Here is an 8291-nt window from a genome sequence, read left to right as displayed (position 1 = left end):
TCAAGTTATCCTCTTCATTGACGTGATCCAAAGGTTTGTTCAGCTAAGTTTTAAGTCTAATTCGATATATTTCTCGAAAAGCGTTAATGTAAATTTTCTTAAAGGTAGTGAATTTCCTGCATTTTGGCATGAAAGAACCGTCTTGCTGCAGTAGCCAAACAATTTAGTATTCCTTAGTTGAGAAATGTAGTACCACTCGCATTTGTTATGACTGGTGTTTTTATGTTTGTCTTATCTGTTCTAATTGGTGCTTTTACATCTGTCTATCAATAAACATTTACGTTCTATATTGTGGCTCTTTTTTGTGAGTGTAATAGTATTTGTACGCAATGCCATTTTATTGTAGGCACCCCGTTATTAGGCCTATTGTAAAACATCAGTGGCATGCTTTGTAAGACTACGACAGATCTCACTGCTTGGAAAGTTGATCTTTCGATCTTGAAGCACAGAATGAAGTTTGTTTTCTCAAATTCCACTTCGACCTGAGGTCATCTATCTCTGATATTGCGGTATTGTGTTCAATTTCTTTCCTTCTTTTCTTTATAAGTCTAAAACCCGGAAGCCTTAAGGAAATGTACTGCCGTACTATCAAGTTTCTATGGCTCGGTAATCTTAGGCCTATTAGTGTCTAGCATTAGTTTTTTTTATCCAATGATCTTTTGAAATTTCTCTTACGACTCATATTGCTTTAAAAGTACTTTTTAACCAACCAAGAGCCAATTTAATGATAAAACATTTGATCAAGGGAAGGAGGTAGTTCAGAATATCAAGGAAAAAACACGATATATGTACGGAGCATAAGAAATGTCAAATCTGTTTTACTTTTTCATATTTCCGTGTATAGGTAAAACCTGTCCATCCATGTATTTCGATCAATAAATCGAAATGATGACTCTAGAACAGTAGCTAACATCACCCATTATGATAATAACCTCTGCAGGCCATTCATACTAAAGCTGCTCTCTCTCTCTCTCTCTCTCTCTCTCTCTCTCTCTCTCTTGTAACATACTACAACACTGACGCCATTTTTTTCAAACGAGCTTTCATTCCCTAACTTCCACTGCATATGGAGGTAATGAAGCGTCCCTTGATTACTGCTAAATTACCAGATGATTAGAGAAGTATTATTAATACATATTTGTTCAGCAAATATGTATTAATTATAGAAGAGTATAAGAGAGACTTTGTATTGTGTATGAAAAGGGAAAGCCCTTCCACGGGCGAAAAAGAGAACTGATCGAAAACCAATGAGCACTTCAAATATGGTGGAGAGGCCCTAGGCATCATAGTATTAAACTAAACTGATAAAAATGTATGCTATTATATGTCCGAACATATTGAGATATTTGATGATCGGGTACGCTAACTTATTCCACCTAGGCCTAGGCTAGCCTAGACCCTGGACCCGGGAAACCCACTGGAAGTAGGATAACAATATAATCTATTCAACTCTTACCTGTAGTATATAGTTTAATTCTGATTTTTTTTTTATACATCAACCGCCACGGCAGTTAGCTGTTAGTAAAGCCCAGCCACCCGATGTACACAAAACCCCCAGATTTTGCCCTTTATAGTTCTGGAAATATTCAACCAACAATTGGGATGAAACTTTGGCTTTAAAGGTTTCCCACCAAGATGCCAGATTTCATCGAAATCCGTTCAGCCGTTCCGGAGATTCAGATATCGATTTTTGGCGTTCACGGGATGAGGTAGGGGGTGGGTAGGTGGGGGAAGTACCTAACACATCTGTGAAGCAATAACAGCATAAGATACAGCAGTGATATTTAGTTTTTCTGAAAGATCGTATTCTAGAGGGCGTCTTTCGGAGTTTTTTTTTTTTTTTTTTTTTTAAATAATGACATTTTAAAGTTATTGTGGCCCATTCAAATTAGCCACCAAAATTAAAATTTCCCGGTGCTCAGGTACGGACTGCTCACAACATTAGAAGAGACGCCATTTTCTTAATGTGCGCGTGAATAGCAAGTGGTGTTAGGACAAGCTGGCTGACTTACCGGCAATTATCCTAATTAAAAATTATCACAAACTTTGAATTTACCTATGCAGCTTTGCTTTCATGATCGTTGACATTACTTAATAGGGAGCCTCAATAGTTAGAATGTTTTAACACACACACACACACACAAACACACACACACATATGTATGTATGTATGTATGTATGTATATAGTATGTATGTATAAATTGTACAATTATGCAGCAAATGAGCTGAGCAGACCATAACCACGGAGAACCCACATGGGTCTAAAAAACTATATCTAAAAAACTAAACAACCCAAATTTTTCTCGATCTAGGGCGTTGCCATTGAATAAAAGGACTGAAATCACAGGCAAAAGCGATGAAACCACGAAAGGGGTAGTAAAGCCCAGCCACAAGAGACAGAGATGGAGGTCAGGGGATACAAAGAGGGGGTAGGGCGTAGGGTTTTACTCCGCAACCTGATAAATTATGATGAAAGCGGAAAGTAGAGTCTTCTCAATCAGTACAGAAAGCGAGTGCCATTATAATACGCATACTGAATAGCCTTCTGTTTGGCTGATGACGTGAAAATTATGCAAGAGTGCCTGATGTCAGTACCACCCAGCCCTGACCCGGCCCAGCTTTTTATTGAACATTACTCTAATCTCTGAGGCAGCAACAACAATAATTGGGATGAGTTCACCGTATCATTCTCGACGACAAAGAAGAAAAAAGAAGAAAATAAAAGCAAAACAAAAAAAACTTGTTACTCACAAAGAAGAGTTGCTTTTATATAACCGCACGCTTCTGCGTGGATACATTTGCTATATGTCTTCAAATTGTATTGCTTGAAGTGCCACTGTCTGTCTCTTCAGGTATGGTTAGTGTTATGCACTATTATAATGGCACTCGCTTTCTATACTGATTGAGATAAGACTCCTACTTCTACTTTTTGCTTTCATCATAATTTATCAGGTTGCGGAGTAAAGCCCTACGCCCTACACCTTCCTTTGTATCCCATGACCTCCATATCTGTCTCTTGTGCCTGGGAAAGCTTTACTACCCATTTTGTGATTTCATAACTTTTTTGCAAGTGATATCTATAATGTTTATGCTCCGTAGGGAGTGGCGCCATCGAGCACCCCACGTGATGCATTGCAGGCATTACTTAAGGGTCTTTGCAGCGTCCCTTCGGCCCCAGGCTGCAACCTCTTTCATTCCTTTTACTTTACCTCCGTTTATATTCTTTTTCTTCCTTCTGACTTTCCATCCTCTATAACAGTTGTTTCATAGTGAAACTGTGAGGTTTTCCTCCTGTTACACTGTCAAACCTTCTTACTATCAATTTCTCTTTCACAGCTCCCAGCAATGGGTCTTTGGCCTAAATCTATATTCTATTCTCTGTTCTTAATGTGTATGTATACATATACAGTATATAAATAAATATGTAAAAATAACGTGTATGTATGTATGTATGTATGTATGTACATACATACACACACTCATATGTATATGTATATATATATATATATATATATATATATATATATATATATATATATATATATATATTTTTTATATATATATATATATATATATATATATATATATATATATATATGATTATTATTATCACTTTTGTAAGTGATTCATTTATCACACATAACCACAGGTGAAAAATAAGAAACGGGTGTAGGTCCTGACCGGTTTCGACTTTATTTTCAAGCCATTGACGAAGGACTGATACAGAGTATGAGAAGTCACAAATATATATACTACAAGAACAGTACTGAATTTAACATACACAACCGTTAGAGACTAGCACTATCCCCTCAGGCCGGTGTCGAGGTAGGAGTGGCCTTTAAAACTCATTTGGCTAAAAATCACAATATACTCTCAGGGGACAATGCTGATAAACAAACCATACGCCATCTCAGATCCACACCTGACAGGTGTCATGGAGGCGGAGTTTGGAAACTCATTAACACTACTACCCTCGTACTGTGTTTACAAAATGATAATCCTATTTTCATACATCTCTACTTCCTACCTTAAAGTTTAAACAATTTACAAATTTCTTTTGATATTAAAGGATCAAGTTTATACATCCCTTGACTGATATTCATATTATGGTTGTAACTTTCTTTTATAAAGCTAGATTCAATGATATTCCTTTCCAGTGCATTATCAGAATATACAATCTTTTTGCCCCTTCCCAGTTGATAGCATGATTGTTCTCACTAACATGTACAAATATACCACTGTTCCCCTAACCCGTTCATATCTCACACATTTCTTATGCTGTTCAATTCTTTTTCCAGTGCTTTCCCGGTTTGGCCAATGTAAAATTGTCACAAGACTTACACGGAATTTTATATACACACCCTTTAGTATTGTCAGGGGAGTTCTTGATAAGTACATTTTTCATTGTTTTATTGTTCTTAAATGCGTTCTTACATTTTTATTGTATCAAAGACAACTGCGTTAAGATAGTAAAGGCTGTAAGCTTATCATTTTTAATAACAATATAGCCGAGTATAAGAATTTAAACATAACTGGCACTTACTATTAAAACATCAAACACAAGCATGCACTCATATTCTTTGTGGCAGTTTAGAGTCATCATGGAATAACGTGAGAGTTGCCTCAGAGCCAGGTAAGAGTTCATTAATCATATCTTCCACTCCGTTTATTTAAGATGATATACGTTTGTTATCTGCAGAAAACTCATAACAAAATATATCACCCAGGCGTAGATGAAAGCCTTCCCCGTTTGAAGAAAACCACCTTTACTCAAAAACCAACACATTTCCGATAAAAAAAAATTAAGGATTAAGTATTTATAAAACTACCTCGAAAAGTTGTTTCCGAGTAAAACTATAACTGATAACCCTCGTCTAAAGAGAATTCTTCTTATGTAAATACATTGCCATAGAGATTTAGGGGGTGGATCAAGTCCCCAGATAGATAAGCTAAGTTAGGTTTAAGTTGCTTGATATTAAAGCTTCATGAGTGCTTTGTCAACTGCCTTCAGTTACTTTGACTATATTTACCATTTATAGGCTTTCAGGATTTCATTCAGAAATTCTTTATCCATCTGTTTGTGATTCTCGAAGACTAGTCATTTGCTTAGGTAATTTACCATAAGTTTTACCAGATACAGCACTTGTTACAAGACACAGTAATTGCAGGTATTAAAGAGTAAAACACTACACCTATTATCTTATTATCAACTGTTGGAACATTAGGCTTTACCTATGGTCTAGGTTACATGCAGCCATTTTATACCACTATGGTAAAACCCTGTGAATATTAAGATTTCACCGGTCAAGGTAAACTGCTTAAGTTTTTCACATAATTAATTTTGGAATATATGACAAGAAAACCTAAGTCTGCAATTTCTATTAGTGAAGGTAAGGACGTTCATATTTACATGTGATTTTTATTGAAAAATCAGTTAACTAATTCCACCTTTTAACCAAAGTGAGACAAAGTGCAGTATATTAGTAACACCAGGCTCCTCACTTCATTAAATATAGTGTGATGTAAGAGCAACGAACACCAGAGTTCTTGAATAACAAGGTCTCAACTGCCCCAACCCACAGCCTGTAAAAAAAAAAAAAAAAAAGAATACGGCAGAATTGTGGTTTGTACTTATACAAATAAAAAAAATTTAAACATCTAAAATTCTTTTGCATCTAAAATTCTTTTGTCAGTAAAATATAAAGTTTTATTAACTTAATGAACTGAAGCCTTCACGATAGATCTAATTTGCTTCTGTACAGGCCAACTAACCACTCAAACCTTTGACCAAAGAAAAAAAATAAATTTGTGACAACAAACGAAGGAACGGGAGGCACCAAAGAGCTCTAACAACTGAATGACCAACCAGAGAAACGACCGCATTAAAGCCGCCGAGCAAAATTACAAAGGCAATTTGCCAAGTTTAAGAGCATAGCACTTTCTGGCATCGCTCGCTGATCGAGTAAAAACGTGTATCTGTCTACCGTACTAAAGTGAAAACATAGGCCTGTTCATTGCATGATTATCACGAGTTTCGCTTAAGTCAAAAGATTTGAACTATTAACAGCAGCTATAACTTACGTTAAAATTTCAAATATAAAAAATTAAAATAAAAAAATAAAATATCTAAGTTTAAAAAAACACATTAATTTAAAAATTGAAAATTAATATCTAAGTTTAAAAACCTATTAAAAATTAAAATTAATATCTAAATTAAAAAATTAAAAATGAAAATAAAAAATTTAAATTATCTAAATTAAAAGAAAAGTTAAATCTTCGTTTTTAAAACAATGCATTAGTGAAGCCTAGTTAATTTTTTGCTTAAAACACCAAAGTTAAACCATCTCATACGTACAGAAGCAAAATTAAAACGTTAAGTTGCAGAGTTTGGAAATTGGTATCTTGAAGGATAAATATATTAAACTAAAACCTCAAGGAATACTTAGATTACGTGAACTGCTGTACTATTATAAAACTTTAATTGCAAATTTTGTTAAAAATCTTCACCGATAACTGCAAAATTCTAGAATAATTCTTAAGCGATCAATATAAACGTTACGTTACTCCGTATCTATAAAACAAAAATCTAAAGTCAAGGTACGTTAAAACCAAAAATAACTAGATCTGATGCGTTTGCCACCTGAAAGGAAAAACTTATTAGCTGGTTTGTTGTTTGAACCTCCCATGCACCCGCCGATAGGTCATAAGACCTATCGAACAAGGCATGTACGGGCCTCCATCTTTACAGGGGTACCGTCCCTATAGGGATGGAGGTAAAAAAAAATGGTTTGGTAAGTTAAACATATAAACAAAAATAATTTGGAAAACCTTTCTGCAGATGACATTCTTCACCTCGTTTTTAAGCCAAACATGGGGAGAGTTGTCAGTTTCTGAGTAGTTAGAAAAACTTTCTGGCTGGGGAATTTTGAACTTAAGCGTAGTTTGCTTCATGAAATGGTTGAGATGTTACAAATCTGGAAGTAGTTTAAAATTAGAATAGTAGCAGGAGATGGATTTGCTTTAAATAGAAATAAAACTAGTCATATCTTTACAAGATACAAGGTAGATATAAAGTAAAAGAAAAAGGGGGCGGGAAGGCTTTACACGAAAGTCAAGATTTTAACAGGAGCTTCATTTCTAAGTACACTGTACATTAATACTAAAATTTCCGGACCATCAGATCTGGCCCTGAAAGCTATATTTGTGCTGCAGAAGTAAATGAAACTACCTACTATACAGTTTTATAATCTAAAAACGAAAAATATGATAAAGTCATGCTATATGATAAATAAAACTTAAAGAATACGTAAAACATTTCAGACCACATATTCAATGCTGTCTATAAATTGCAGTAAGTTGCGTAAGTATATTATGTATCTTCTGTACAGGAAAAAAATTAAGAAAAAACGTGACATTAAATGCTTAAGATATCAATTTCGTTTAATTTAAAACTTTGATTTAAAAAAATGAAAAAGCTTTGTTCAAGAAATAAAAATAAGCTAGTTGCAACAAGCTATTACGTCAAGTAACTATACCCCTGAACCCTTGCGATAATGAGAAAAAACTACAACACTAAGTCGCGAAAACCTTAATGTTAGCCTAAGCATTATAACATGAACGTAATGAAACTTGCCTCTACAGAGCCTGGGAGAGTCGCCATAACTGAACGAAGACCATCTATGACGCTATCACATTCCATAGAGCAAGATCAACCGGTACGAAATTACTTCCGGCTGCTCAGGGAGCGAGGAACCGACCAAAAACAACAGGATAACACTATGATAATTCACGCATAGTCGAAAGCGAACTAGAGTTGCCGAGAGGCTCCAGAACCCTCGTTGCTGTTGGCGGTACCATCAAGGACCATGGGTTCATCTGTCTTTAAACTTGGACTATTTATGCGGAAGAGTACTATGACATCCTTGGTTTTGTTTAAGGAGAAACTTTAAAAAGAATAATTGATGATCTCACGCTAATTGACCGGTTCTTCGTTTTATTACTTCTCGGTTCTTGATAAAGTTAGTCTACGTGTATCATAACAGAAAACTTATAACAGTAATTTACCGAACGAGAGGATGAATATTTTTAGGTGTATTACGTATTGTCACACAGTAAAAAAAATCATTATTGTTTAGTATTTTTCCTAGGGTCCCACTCCAACGAAAGTGCTCTGTGAAACCTGCAAACCCAACTCGTCACATACATAGTAATGCAGACACATTCGTGGATTCTTTTATTTACTGGATTGCGTACTCCCTATTAATTGTCAAATCCACACTGTCATCGCACT

At 35.1% G+C, this 8291-nt stretch overlaps 1 long non-coding RNA gene across 1 annotated transcript; it reads right to left on the bottom strand.

Annotated features, from left to right (window-relative positions):
- Nucleotides 1-4394: 4394 nt before the first annotated feature.
- Nucleotides 4395-7876, bottom strand: LOC136826494 (uncharacterized). Its single transcript, XR_010849634.1, has 3 exons — nt 7641-7876; nt 6854-6975; nt 4395-5584 (listed from the first exon to the last, which is right to left on the bottom strand). It is a non-coding gene; the product is annotated as an uncharacterized lncRNA (long non-coding RNA).
- Between the last annotated feature and the right edge of the window lie 415 nt (nt 7877-8291).

The sequence above is a fragment of the Macrobrachium rosenbergii genome, chromosome 41 (genome assembly GCF_040412425.1).
Source record: "Macrobrachium rosenbergii isolate ZJJX-2024 chromosome 41, ASM4041242v1, whole genome shotgun sequence".
Classification (NCBI taxonomy): Eukaryota; Metazoa; Arthropoda; class Malacostraca; order Decapoda; family Palaemonidae; genus Macrobrachium; species Macrobrachium rosenbergii.
This window is presented reverse-complemented; position numbering and strand designations above follow the sequence as displayed.